The sequence below is a fragment of the Phaseolus vulgaris genome, chromosome 9 (assembly GCF_051622355.1).
Source record: "Phaseolus vulgaris cultivar YP4 chromosome 9, ASM5162235v1, whole genome shotgun sequence".
In the NCBI taxonomy this organism is placed as follows: Eukaryota; Viridiplantae; Streptophyta; class Magnoliopsida; order Fabales; family Fabaceae; genus Phaseolus; species Phaseolus vulgaris.
Window position 1 is genome coordinate 16,941,598 of NC_143506.1, and position 15,946 is coordinate 16,957,543.

The following is a 15,946-nucleotide window of genomic DNA, read 5'->3' on the forward strand; positions in this document are numbered from 1 at the left end:
TGCCTTCATTATCATCCTAAAAATGGAAAGTAAGAAATACAGGTGTTCTTGGAGGCACTAGCAGAGCTTATATGGGGCGACCCAACCCTTTTGTTGGGTCCACAGCTTCCAAAACTTTTTCTAATATTGTTGATGATTAAGAAGGATACTCTTCTATATCATTTCTTCACGTGGTAAGAGCGGTGCAATCATATAGGAAGAAGAGAAATTCGTTCACACTACTTTGACATTAACTTTAGTAACTTTGCATTACTTTGACATTAACTTTAGTAATTTTCCATGGATAATAGACATTAAAATTACATTTAGTTTAAATATATTATATTATTTTGACCTACTAAAATTACACTTAGTTTAAATATATTATTTTGACCTCTTAAAATTATTGATGAAGATTGTTATTGACCATAATGAATAGCTGGTGTTTGTTGTCCTTTAAGTTTTGCTTATCATTATACCAACACTACACCAACAACACCTCCTATGCACCTCAAATGCACCTTTTTTTCAAAACAAAAGATAAAGGCAAAATGGGGTTTTAAAAGTTGTGTTGGATGCACATAAAAAATAATATGGTGCAGAGAGAAATTGCCAAAACAAGTTGAGTTTAATATATGACTGGGTGAAAGAAATCTTATTGTTCTAGTTCAAATAAATTAATGTTTTCTCATTCACTTCCTTTTCTCTCCTCAAAGTCAAATATTAAAATCTTAAGTCTTTTTGTAAGAGTTGATCTACAAGCTAGTCAAGGGAAGAGTGTAGGAAATTTTGAACTTTGTCTTAGATAATTATCTTTTTCTTTTCTCAAAATTCATCCCAATGCATGTCGTAAGTGTTAGTATAGTAGATCCTTTTTTAAATAACTAATGTACACTCAGATTTTATTTGTAAATTCATCATATGTATATAAAGTTATTTTTGTAAAATAAAGGAATCATATGTTTTTTATATTCATTATTAAGACTAAGTATCTTGTAATCAAACAATAATCAATAATTTTTTTTTTTGTATAATCTAGATAAACTTTGTTTACTTTGCTTGAAAAAGTATTGTGAACTTGTTTTTAAACTTAGGGGAGTTTAAACGGATAGCTTGAAAAAATAAGGTATATTTGGATAGTAAAAGAAAATACTTAGTGTACTTGTTATAAGCTAAAAATAACAATGATAATACTTAAATTTTATTTTAAATAATGAAATCTATAATTAATTTAGGTGAACAAAATATAAAATTTTGTATTATTATACTACATTCTTACTTATGTATTATTTATTGATTTTGTTCTTCTAAAACGAATTGTGAAAATATTTATAAAATCATAACCATGCTTAAGTCTGATAGCCCATGCAATTTTTTTTCTAAAAGTGTTAATTACTCTATTATGTCTATCCTTTATAGAGTTAACATGTTACAAATTTTATGTATAAAAAATTGATAGTTTGGTTAAACTTTCATGCTTTAAGATTTTTTATATTTGCACATATCATTTACTTAGGTGGTATTTGGTTGAGACAACCCTCAAATTTGAATCACTTTGCTTAAGCAAATTTTTTTTCACAAGTGATGATCCACCAAAAGAGAAATTGATTTTTTAATTAAAAAATCTTGTTCAAGCAAGAAGACTGTATTTTTTTTATTCTCAAGAAAGTATTTAATCTTTTTATAAAATTAGTTTTTAAGGCTTTTAATATTGTAAAAAAAATTGTTGTCTTACTTCACATAAATTAATTATGTTTGTTAATGTGTGTTTTTTAGAATGTGATGAATAAACATTTAAACTTGTATCTAAACTATCAACTATAACTTTCAATTTAGTGATACATGTTTAATCCAATAATAATGTGTATTGAGTTATTGAATTATAAAAGATTTAAATTTTACGAAGTGATGAAAAATTAATGAATGTTTCCAACATTTATTCATATAAATGAAAATATGGAGTGGTAAAATCAATAAATATTTCTACTATTTATTTAGGATTGAAGAGTCATTCTGATTTAATAAATGTGTGAGTAACTACTTTGACATATGTTCACTACCAATTATATTAAAACTATGAGAATAGATCAATAATCTTTAAAATATAACAAATGTTAGTATTATATGTTTAAAGTCAACACAATATTCTATAAGTCAATGAATCTTATTATTTTTTTATGGTAATTTATGTTTATTGTAAACAATAAATATATATGAGAAATTTTATTAAATAATCACGTGATTCTCTACATTTATTCCATATTAGATTAAGTTTTTTTATTCTAGTTTATCATGTTTATTTATGGTTGTTATGCTATTATTTTCACATAAGATTAGATGACAATGCAAATAAAATCGATTTCATGAACAATTACAAGAAGAGCTGTCAAAATTGATTTTTTTTTAATATTTTTTCTACTAAATATATATAATATCTAACGATAAATATAAACATGTATAATATTTATATACATGTTATTTATAAACATGTTATTTATATTTATATATATAATGTTATTTAGTATTATATAATAACAATAATGAGATTGATATAATTTATAATCTCACTACCAATAATAAAAACAAAAGTAAAATTTTTCTCTACAATTTCAATGCATTCTCAAATGAATAAAAAATAAGATGGTTTCTTTTATACTAAGAGAAGAAAAGATGATGTAGTTTAACTTCCATTTTTTTAAAATCTCCATAAGATTTTAGCTTACTCACTTTTTTTTTTTAAATTTAGTTTATATGTATATATTAAAAATGATCAGATATAAATATTTTTTAATTATTTTGGTTCATTTAAAATATAATTCCAAGCACAATTATTATAAATTATTCATTAAAAAACATAGAGCCAAAATAAAATAGATTACACTGCCTTTCATGAGCTATTTATATTTTAAAAAGTTTAATTATGTTTTCTATAAAAAAGTCAATAATTCTTCCATCAATTTAATAATAACTTTTAAAAACACTCCTATTTAATGAAAAATCCTAATAAGAATGACAATAACTTTTCAAAACTTCACATCTCACACAAGAAACAAAATACAAAATCTCTATGAACAGTTTGAAACTTGATTACTGAAAAAAAAGTTATTTCGAATTAATGAAAAAAAAATCTTCTCATATTTATTAATTTATTTTTCAACTAAATCACCTCTTTCTTTTTATTCAATTTTCTTTTTATTTTTTATTTTCTCTGACTATAAGGGGCTGCGTTGAAGATAGGCAATTATTGGAGTCTTAACGAAATTGACCAAACTCTTTATATCATCTCAAATCACACCCAAACAACACTTTTCATTTAAAAATTAATATTTTCTACATTTTAATGTATTAATTAATGGTTAATCATGATCATTTTGCCCTTTAAAATAAATTATAGAAAGTAAACAATGTTTAATTTGGCCGTAAATTGTTCATGATTCATTGGTGTCTCTTTTTCTCTAAAATCTGGAAACTTCTCAAGTCCATATAAGTCTAAATCCTTAAACTTGATTCAATCAAATTATTAAATAGTAATTTAATTTTTTCATCTATAGAATAGTTAACTCATTTATTATAAAAATAAGATTAATAAACTACTTAATTTGGATTTTGTTTATAATTAAATACATAGATAAGTAGCTACTTTGACACCGCAAAATTCTCCTAAATAGATTCACCCCTTAAGTGCTAACACCTCAAATTTTTTCAGGCAGAAAAACTTTTTTATATATATTTGGACATTTCATAAATTTAATTATTTTTAATTATTTTTTTTTAAATATTTTATCATATTGAGTTTTTAAAATACTTTTTGTTTTTGTATATAAATTCTGTGACTAACTTTTTACATGTTCTTTTTTATTTTTTTAGTTACCAGATTGCTAATTAACTTTTTTTTTCAATAGAAATAAAAAAATTTAAGTAAAAGTTATGTCATAACGATAGACTACTTAAAAAAAATAAAAAATATTTTAATTATTTAATAATATGTTTTCAATAAAAAAATTTAAAATTATCAAGTAGTTAAAAATAATCTTCCATGCACTTTTTTTCTCAAAAAAAAATCCATATTTAAATTTGAACTATGCTATTATTTGGTAGTGCTTTTTTCAAACATGTTTTTCCATGCACATGTCACTTATCTATTTTAATTTCTTCTATTGTTTACATGACATTCTGGTTGTTGACTAACAAAACATTATCTAGATAATGGGTCAACTTTTCTTCTATCTTCACTCTCATTCAAAATCCTCTCCTTACATTAATTATTTTTTCTTTTATTTTATTGAAGACTAAAAAATTATTTTCTTCTTCTTCTCTCTCTTTTTATGTGATTGCAAAATTCCAAACATATTTGTTGGTTTCTCTTTGTCATCAAATTTTCTTCCACTTACCCAAACCATAAAGAGTGACCTCTTTTCTTTGTCACTCTCTTTAGAAAAACAAAAACAAGTCTCTTTTAGCCTCAACTTCACTTGTTATCAATCCTTTGTCCTCATGTATGTTAATCACAACTAGGAGAATATAATTTATTCAATCTCAATCATACTCTTGTTAACTTAACCAATACCTCTTCCCACTTTAATAAACAACATGGATATTAGTTATATACAATATGGATTTAGATATAAATATATATAATAAAAGATAAATTTATAATTAAATAATATGAAGCAATATTAAAATAATAGTATTGAGGGTTGTAATGTGACTGTATAAAATTTTTGGATTGTCAATATATCATTACCTATTGTTGTTAAGTTGTTGTTAGAAATTTAGGATTTTTTTTTAAATAAAAACTTTCATGTTAGATATCACTATGCAACTTGATATCTCAATTATGTTGACACTTCAAATAACAATAATCATTTGTCATTGCATGACAAAAATATTATTAAAAAAAATACAAAAATATGGAAGAATAAACCAAAACACATATATTAAGGTTTTTTCCCTTTCAATTTCCCATTCATATCCAGATTTTTATTTATTGTGGTTTTCCTTGACATTGTATATCTCTTATTTTCTTTGAAACTTCAATGTCCTCTAGCAAAGGCCTTTTTGTTCTTTTCTGGATGTTATGTACTGATGTTTTATGCAATGGACCATCATTTAGTCACTCACTCCCTAAAAAGTAGTTATGACTTTATGAAATATTATTTCTTTAAAATATGTTCTTGTGGTTATGTGATAGAGTCAATTTATTTCATGTTTATTTAAAATTTCCATTTCTTCTAGTAAAAGATATTTTGTTTTGCTAATGTGGTATGAATTAAAGGTTGATAGTAAGTTGTTTTCACCACTTTTTTTCTATGATACACATTTTTATTCTTTTCTAACAATGAAATAACTAATTATCTTATTATTGTTTTGCAAAGTTTTTATAAAAGAAACCAACACAGACAAAGGAAAATATGCATTGAAAGTTGTCAACTCCCTAAGTTTTTATTAATCACATTTTATTTGCTAATGCACAATACATTTTATCTAAAACAAGCTCTTTTCTTTCATAGAATTAGCTTATTAGGTTTTAGTACTAAAACATTTTTTTTAGGTCCAAATTCATATAAGATTAATTTTTTTTATTGGTAGTGATATCTTTTATCATGCTTTAAAGGCAGTGAGTAAAAAAAGATGCTAGTCATTCTTTAATATCTTTTGAAAAGCGTATAGAACTTCTGTGTTCTCATTCACTAAAGCACATTTTTATTTGTAATATTTTGTTTTTTTTTCTACAAGAAAATTATTAAATAGAAACCAATTTAAGAGACTACAAATAATTAGTTGTTATAGTGACCAAATTAGAGACTAAAAAAATTTTGGTTTCTAAATTAGTTTCTATTATTGTTAAGTGGTTTCTAAATTGGTATCTAATTAATTACTAATGTTTTAACTACCAATTATTTAGATTATAAATTTGGTAGCAAAAACCTTGATAGCTAATTAAATACAAATTTAGAAACTATTTAACAATAATACAAACTAATTTAAAAATAATTTTTTTTTTTAGTTTCTAAAATAAACTCTAGGTCTAATTATTTTTTTATTTCTAAAATTGGTTTCTAATAATGATTTTCTTGGGTGTTTTATTATGATTGAATTTAAGTATTCTATTTGAGTAGTCTGAATATTCGCTTAAGAACAATAAGCTAAATTTTAAATTTAATTTAATTTTATAATTTTTAATAATAAAATAAAATTTAAATTAATTTATATATTATAAAATAATTGTATTTCAAATAAATGTGACATCTTTTAATATATATTTTTTTTATTTTCTATAAAAATTACATATTTTTAGCAATAGACTTTGTTTTTCTAACAGAGTTTGAGTAAAAGGTTGACAACTCGGTTTGCAGAGGAAGTTCTTAGTAGAGGTCTCTCTAAGCTTGTGAATGATAAGAAGATTTTAAATATGGCCAGTCCGCAAGGTTATCTCACTCCCTCTCATATTTTGTATGCTGATGACATATTTATTTTTTGTAGGGGGATATTAAGTCTCTTAGAAATTTGAGTTCTTTTCTTAAAACATATGGTGATTTTTCTGGTCAATATATTAATAACTCTAAAAGTAGTTTCTTCACCATGGATAATTCTCCAAGATTTGTCACCAAAATTCAAAATATTCTTTCCTGTAGTCATGGTTGTTTGCCTTTCAATTATTTAGGAGTGCCTATCTTTGTTGGTGCTCCAAAGTGTCGGTTTCTTCAACCTTTGGTTGATAAAGTTAAATTGAAGCTAGCATCTTGGAAAGGTAAATCTCTTAGCATGATGGGTCGAATTCAGCTGGTCAATACAGTGATTACTGGATCTCTAGCTTATAGTTTTAATATGTATAAGTGGCCTGTTTCACTTATTAAGCAAGTTGAGCAGTGGTGTCGGAATTTTATTTGGACTGGTGATATTCTGAAAAAAGGTATTGCTACCGTTAATTGGGGGAAAATTTGTTCACCTCTTGAGGATGGAGGCTTGAATATTATTAATCTTCATCATGAAAATAATGCATATCTTCTTAAGCTTGCTTGGAACTTTGCTTATAGCGACAAACCTTGGTCTTTACTCTTGAAAGCCAGGGTTCTTAAATCAAAATATGAATTTAGAACGGTTTATAGATCTTCCTCTCTCTGGCCCAGAATTAAGCAATTTTATTCTACCATACTTGACTATACTTCTTGGACTGTTGGTACAGGTTCTTTTATTAATTTCTGGAATGATAAATGGTGCTCTACTACTTCTTTAGCAAATATTGCAGGGTTATCTGATGGTGTTAGCATTCCGGATACAGTCTCTCAATTTTGGACAGGTTGTGATTGGAATATTCCATTCTCTTTACAGCAGATGCCTCATTTTTTTAATCATATCATGATTAGAGAGGAACAGGACATTCCTAATTGGATTCTAAATGAGTCTGGTCGTTTCACTCTTAAATCGGCTAGGATTTTTTTCTTGGAACCAGGAGTTCCAGGTGGTTGGGGTAAATTCATTTGGTCTTCATCTATTCCGTCTTCTAAAACTCTAGTACTCTGGAAACTTTTTCATGGGCGACTTCCTACAAATCAACATATTCAGAATAAGGGTTTGCATATATGTTCTATGTGTTCGCTTTGTGAAAAGCAAGAAGAATCTATTCAACATCTATTTTTTGAATGTTCTAACGCATTGCATATTTGGAGTTGGGTACGACAAATTTTTCTTACTTCTCATTTCTCTAATAAGGATGATCTACTTTCTTTTATTAAGAGTGATGGTAGTCCTTTGGTTAAATTGATTAAGCTTGCGGTGATAACCTTTTCTATATGGATGATATGGCGTATGAGGAATTATGCTAGATTTCAGGATAAGATTGGGGTTTCTAAGGCTATTTCGATAATTAAAGATTTAACTTGTCTAGTGGGAAATTCGTCTAAAGCTTCAATGAAGAATGATATGTTGGACTTCAACGTGATTAAGTTTTTCGGTATTAAGACTCGTAGTGGTAAAGTTCTTCGTCCTCTTCCTATTAGATGGGAATTTCCTTCACCAGGCTGGGTCAAAACTAATACTGATGGGGCTGCTAGGGGGTATCCTGGTCTTGCTACTTGTGGAGGTATTTTTCGTGGGAGTATGGGAGAATTTATTGGTGCTTTTTCAGCGTTTCTTGAAGTTCAAACTGCTTTGGTTGCTGAGTTTTATGGAGTTATACATGCTATGGAGGAAGCTCAAAAAATGGGACTTACTAATGTCTGGCTTGAATGTGATTCTGCCTTGGTTTGTGCTGCGTTTACTGCTAGGACTAATGTTCCGTGGATGCTTCAGAATCGATGGAATACTTGTCTTAATTTTTGTGGGACAATCAGGTTTAGGGTAACTCATATTTTTCGTGAAGGAAATGCGTGTGCTGATAAGTTGGCTAATTTAGGATTTATTCATAGAGAATCATTTCATTGGTATAATAGACTCCCAGCTAGTTTGTTCTTAGAATTTTTTATGAATAGGTATAATCTACCTATGTATCGTTTGTGTTAACATATGGGTTTTGGTCTAGTCCCCCCATATTTTTGTATTTTTATTTTTTTTTTCTTTTTTTTTAATAATATTTTTTTTTTATGTGATGACAGATGATTGTTGTTACTTGAGGTGTCAGCTTAGCTGAGATGTCAAGTTGCATAGTGATACCTAACACGAAAACTTTATAAAAAAAAAAAAGTTGACAACTCGGTGTTTTCCTTACTACTTATATATTCTAGTGCATATTTTTATTCCTCTCAAACTTTGAAATACCAAATTATATTATTACTGTTTTGTTATGTTTCAATAAAAATGAAACACGATAAGAGAAAAAATACATTAAAATTTGGCAACTTCTTGTTATTTTAGGATTGCATCTTATATGCTAATGTGCAACAAATGTATATAAAATAAGTTACTTTTTTTACATAATGGTCTTATTAAATTGAAGTACTAAAAGCATGCTTGTTTACTTTAACTTTATACGAAATTAATTTTTCATTAAAAGTAATATTTTTGTCTTGCATTAAAAGTAATTTAAAGTACCAAATCACATGCTTTACTATACTTTGAAAAATGTCTTATTACTATTTTGCTTTTGACATTATTTGTAGTTGCGATTTATTAAAACATAATTTCATTGTGATTAGGTGTCATATATTGTTTGCTTCCTCATTCCTTAAAAAGTTCTCATGATTTTATAAGATATAGTTTTTGAAACTATGGGCATGAAATTTATGGCCTACAACGAATTTATTTAATGTCTTTTTTTTTTTAATTTCTATGTCTTTAAATAAAGGATTTCCTTTTTACAATTGAGGATTGAATTGAAGATCCACACCTTAGTAACTTGTTTTCATCACTCTCTACTTTGTATATTTTTATTTGTTATAACTCAAACGTTTTAGTACATAATATCGGAACACTTTTATAATTTTAAAAATAAAAAAATGATACAGTACAATTCGATCACATTATAATTTTAAAAATAATAGTGATAAAATTTTGGATGAACCAGTTATTTAGTTATGCGATAAAATTAAATTTAACAACTTTTTTTCATATTGTTTATGCAGTTATCCACTTTATATGAGAAATTAAATTAATTATTATAATTTATTTAATATTCTAATCGATGTTAAATGAAATCATTCATCATTATTATAAGAATTGATGTAAAAATATTAAGGGTTTTATTTATATTAAATGAAATCATTCATTACAATTACAAAGATGGATGTCAAAATGTTAAGGATTTTATTTGTGTGACTAATGCACATGAATCATTAAAAAAAAAAAATTATAAAATGTGTAGAAAAGTGCTTTAACGATGATTACAAAAATTATATAAAGACAATTTAGTAACCATCGTTATTTTGAGTATTGTTATAAATTGACTGTTTATAACGACACATATAAAAAATCATCTTTATTAGAGCAAATAACAACAAACAACAAAAATCGGACTTTATGAACCGTGAGTGGGACACCTGTGCATGGCTCCAAGGAGCAAGAGAGGAGTTGGCCGCTGGTGCCGCGGAGGAGCAAGGAGCGCGCGGAGTCCATGAGAGAAGTGTGGAGGTGCGCGGAGTCTGTGAGATAAGCATGGAGGCACGCGGAGGTGCGGGGAGAGGCGTGCGACAGGAGCGATGACATGGGACGAGCAACGACACGAGATGAGCAACGATGTGGGAGGAGCAGTGGCGCGAGGGTGACGATGAAGGCACAAGTTCGTGGGTGTAGCGGCGCGGGGCAGGAACGGACCGGGGCAGGTCCCACTGTAGACACTCGATATTGGATGTTTGAACTTACCTGATCCTTCCTATTGGATTCGCTGGTAATTTTTGGATCAGGTGTTAGTCTCTGGTAGGGGCATACTTAATGAGTCTTACAGAAGACGAAGTGGGATTGAAATGAAATCCAATGATTATGATTGAAAATAGATCCATGTGTGGTTTATATGAATGATGGAATTGGTATTGAAATTTTACATGAAATCATTTAAAGAAATGTTTATAAATTATCAGTCTAAATTGGTTATATTTCCATGAATTATGTTATGAATTTTCTTTGCACTAGCTTACCCTTACTTTTCGTGTTGTGTTTGAACTGCAGTGACTGGACTATGTACACGAGCAGATGACCATACAGGTGCAGGAGAGCCTTAGAGGTTTCAGAGTTTTATTTTGAGCTATAAATATGTAAATATTTGTATTTTTTTATAAATCCTAATCATGTATTAGGAATGTTTTAAAAAAAACTCTAAATTTGTATAAAAATATGTAGAACATGTCTTTAAATACTTAGATGTATTTTCGGGGTGTTACAATTTTGCTTGTTTAATTTGTTTTAAACTTATTTATCTATCCACAATAAAGATTAAATAAAGATTAAAAGAGAGTTCCTAAAATATTATCTCTTTTTTAATATAATAAAAATATAAACGTGTGTATTTTTTTCATTATTAATTAAATATAATAAATTTTTGACAGGTAACATCACATGTCAATTCTGTAACATTTTTTCCGCTAAAAGATGACCATTATGGCCAATGGTCATTTCATATCACTATTTTATTTTAAATAGCGTTTTATTTTATGTGATTAAAATTTTATAATATTGAAAGTTATAAACATAGTGACAAAACTAAAGAATCAATGTGTACGTTATACTTAGAATTAATAAATATTTTATCTATATCATAAATAAAATTAATACTTTTACATAAAAAAAGTTAACTGTTATTATTATCTGAAATCCTCAATATTTGCAGTCACTTTATATACCTGTAGATGAAATAAAATATCTATTATTTTATCTATCAAAATTAACGTTGAAACTAAATTAAAAAATACAATTGGACAGAGAGAGAAAAAAATGCTGGTTTAATAGAGATGAAAGGAGAAAAAACAGTTTAAAAATCCAAGCTAAAGTAAACAAAGTGCCCACATATTATACATTCATATAAATTGATTATTTTGCACGTATGATTAATTACTGTATTCTTTTAATAAAGTAAAAATAACCGGATTATGTTATAAAATTATTGCAAATATTACAAAAATAATAATTATTTCACATTTTTATTGTATTTAATGAATTTATCATTGACAATAAAATTTGAATTAATATTTATATAAAATAAATATATTATAATTAATTTTTTAACAAGAAAATATAAAAAAAAATTATTTAAACTACTAAAAAATTATAATAATTAATCTCCCTCGTGTAGGTTAATCCACTTCACCTTATCATTGACTTGCATGAGCCATTGCCATATGAGTCTAAGTGCACAAACACATTACAAATACTTAGTGAGTTTCACAATTTTTCTATGGATTGTCGAACTTTGTTACACATTTATCATATACTCTTTAGAATATGGATGATTTATTGAGTGAAAACTCTTTATTTAATTTTTTTAGTCTGAAAAATTTATCGAATAAGCAAAGAGAATTTCACAGAAAAAAAAAAGTTTGTTCAGCCATGAAAACTATCAATAAACTTAATGAGTTTTTTTTTTCTCAAATTGGTAGAATTTAAAGTCATTTTTTAAATATATTTTTTTTTTTATTTTTAGAATTGAGTAAATGGTATATCTAAAATACTATTTAATTTGAAAGAAATCGTCATGGTACTATATGTGATAGTGTTAAAAAGAAAAGAAGCGCACAGAACCTTACCCTGCACACATCATTTTCTTTCTTTCTTCGTTCTCCCTCCATATCTCTTTATCTTTTCTCTTAATTTCTCACTCCATACCTTATCTAATTTAGAATCTGATCGAACCACGTTGTAGTTGAGGAGTTAAGGAACATTTCTACCCGATCAGATTTTCAAACAGAGTAAGTTCATTTTTACTCTAAATATCCTTTGTTTTCTGTTTTTACTTAGGGTTTAGTCATCAATATTGGTGGGGTCAGTTGAGAAGTTTAACCCTCTCAACTTATTCTACTATATAATGAATTTTTGTTATATTTGGATAACTTGCATTAGGCCCGTAAATCTTGAAACTTATCCAGACTGTAGGGAATAAAATTCTAAAAGTTGCTTGGAAAGCAAGCAATTAAGGTAAGGGAAACTAAATTTAATTTTTAATAGCACCCTAAAATAGAAGATCTGAATGCGGAGGGGACGTGGTCCCAATATTCAATTTCTCTTGCAGGGATGTCGTATGTTTATATATTGTGTTGTTTGTTTATATATTATTTAAACTAGTAAAAATATTAGATTTTGATGGTTTAGTATTTAAGTGTCGTTTTTTCTTTTAAATAAGATTTTGAATATTGTGGTTTGCGTTTTGAATGATATTGTATGATGAAAATTGTATGAAATTGATGTCATACATTTGAGATAATGTACGAGTTGTTATTTAATGGTACATTAAGTATGAAAAACCTATGTTTAACGGAGATCCTCTGACTTCACTGATGATCTTAAGTCATGTAGACTAAGATATCAGGTGGTGAGAAGTCGAGAGGGAGTTCATACACACCGGGTCCCACTGTAGACACTCGGTATTGGATGTTTGAACTTACCATGATCCTTTCTATTGGATTCGCTGGTAATCTTTGGATCAAGTATTAGTCTCTGGTAGGGGCATACTTAATGAGTCTTCCGGAAGATGAAGTGGGATTGAAATGAAATCCAATTATTGTGATTGAAAATAGATCCATGCGAGATCTATGTGATTGTTTTATTGTTGAGATTTAAAGAAAATTGAATAATTTGATAAATTGATCATGTAATTTGGTTTTCTCTCTGGATTTAAGTGTGTATATTATAAAATTCTATTTTCACTAGCTTACCCTTGCTTTTCTTGCTGTGTTTGAACTGCGATGACTGTACTATGTACATGAACATATGACCATACAGGTGCATGAGAGCCTTAGAGGTTTCAGAGTTTTATTTTGACCTATGGATATGTAAATATTTGTATTTCTATAAATCCTAATCATGTATTAGGAATGTTTTGAAAAACTTCAAGTTTGTATAGAAACGGGTAAAACTTTTATTGTAATAGTTATATGTAAATTATGGGGTGTTACACTATACGAGTTTACAAAATTATATAAAAACTATATTTATCACATACGAGTGTAGGAGAAAATGATTTATGTAGATCAATTTTTAAAAATTTAATTTTAAAAAATTGTATATCTAAAATATGATTTTAAATTAAAACTTATTTTAAAAAAAATGTTTTTTTATATATAATTAAAAAATGGTTAAAAGGAATATAAAAATATTTTAAATATAAATTTCATTTAATACATTTAAATTATTTTAAATTCTTAACAAAATTAATTATGTATACTTTAATAATATAAAAAATATAACTAAATTATTTTTTTAAAATATCAAATTAAATAGGATAAAAAATTAAATGAAGTGTTTTAATTTCCTATAATTTTTTGTTTTATTATATATATATATATATATTAATAATCCTATGAAAAAGATATAATTTTGAAATAATATATAATTGATATATATATATAATTAGATATTGCATGCATATTTTAGTATTATATTTTAGTAAATGAACACACTACGAAATATTTCATAATTTTTATTATTTCTAAAAAAAGTTTTATTTGTTTTTTAAATATTAAGTATTCTCTTATGATAAATAAAATATTCTAGAAAATATTTAAACAGTTTAACCTATGAAGTTATTTGACTAAAAGGGTATTTGAGGGAAAAAATTGACTTATACATCTGAGAAAACTCTTTCGAAATCAAATATAGGAATATATACTCCTCAGGAAAACAAGTGTAAATATTTGCTGAAATAGTTGTAATTAATCAAATAAATTTTAACCCCTTTAAAAAAAAAGGATATATAAAAAATCATGTTTCGCAAAAAAATTAATAAATTTTAAGATTTAAGTTATGCTCTGATTAATAACGGATTAATAAAGCATCATTTCTCATATTTTAATGATGAGGAATATTACTTGAAGAAAATATAATTTCAACTTACTATGAGAAAAGCCGAATCGATTTGGGAGGGGAGAAACTCCTATTCGAAGGTGAGGAGAAATACTAAACAAATAATTAAAATAAATAAAAATTGTTTAGGTAAAAAAAATATAGATAAAAGTATAGATGTATTGAAGACCATAAAATAAAGCATTTAATGTTGATTAACTTTTTTTTGTTAAGTTTAAAGTCTTAATTTATAATTACTTACTCCTCTTAAAATTATAATTAGATTTAAATCAAAATCTCTTTAATAGATAATAAATATATTTGTAATATTTTTTTAACTTGTCCTGATTTTAACATAAAGTTTCATGGCATAAGTACGAGTGACAATAATGTATATATTCTTTACTTCCTCATTATTATTTAAATTACTAAAACTACGTAATTTAACAAATTTATTTTCATTATTTTTTAATCTTTTATTTATTTCATTTAAAGAGCCTTTTTAACATTTTTTTTATCTCAACTATTTTACTCGTTCAATATTCACTAAATTGATTTAGATTTCTAAAGTATTTACCTTCTCCTATCAAAGTCTCAAAAATACATTTTTTTTCTTGGTGGGTCTCATTTAAATGATGCATTATATTTTATGAAACATAAAACTTCAATTTTTTTAATTAAATTGTTTGTATGACATACATTTGACCATATGTTCATTTTTAATATTTTTATTTATTAGTTACGTTTTATCATCTGAGAATATTTGATTGTGTTCAATTTTGTAATTATTATTTAATATTTTATTTTATGATTTATAAAATTATAGTTTATTTTTTGAAATTAAAAAATATAAAAAAATTCGTGTTTTTTACACTAAATATTTAATAATAATTTATATAAAAATTAATTTAATTAATATTTAAAAAAATGATAGGTATTATCGTATGGAGATGAAAACAAGTATAGTGAAACTCGATTACCTTATTTTCCTCTAATAATTAATTTACTGATAGTTATTTTCCTCTAATAAAAGAAATGCTTATCAGCACAGAATCTTTGAACCTCGAGGATTATTGAAGAGAGTGCTAAATGGGTTGGTAAAAACTTACCATCTGAAGTAAAAATAAAAATAGATAAAAATAAATATATTTTCTAAAATGATTTAATTTTGAACCAAACACCATGAATGTTAATAAATGAATGAAAAAACTTAAAGATTAAAAAAGAATGGTAATTTTTTTGTGGAAGCGGAAAGCGTGGACCACTCTCACTGGCCTAACACACTCCACAAAACAAAACATTTCACCATAAACTTAATTACACACCAAGTTTGGCAAAGAAAAAAATGGAATAACTGCTCTTAATTTTACTTTTCTCTGCTCTCGATGCAACCACCACTACCATTAGGTTTAGGTAAACATGATGTATTGCAATTAATGACCCAAATTAAGAACTCCGTTGACAAATGCTAATAAGCTAAGCTGTCACACCTTATATTAATTAATCAACTATTCATACCACTTACTATGTAACTAAATTAAAAAAA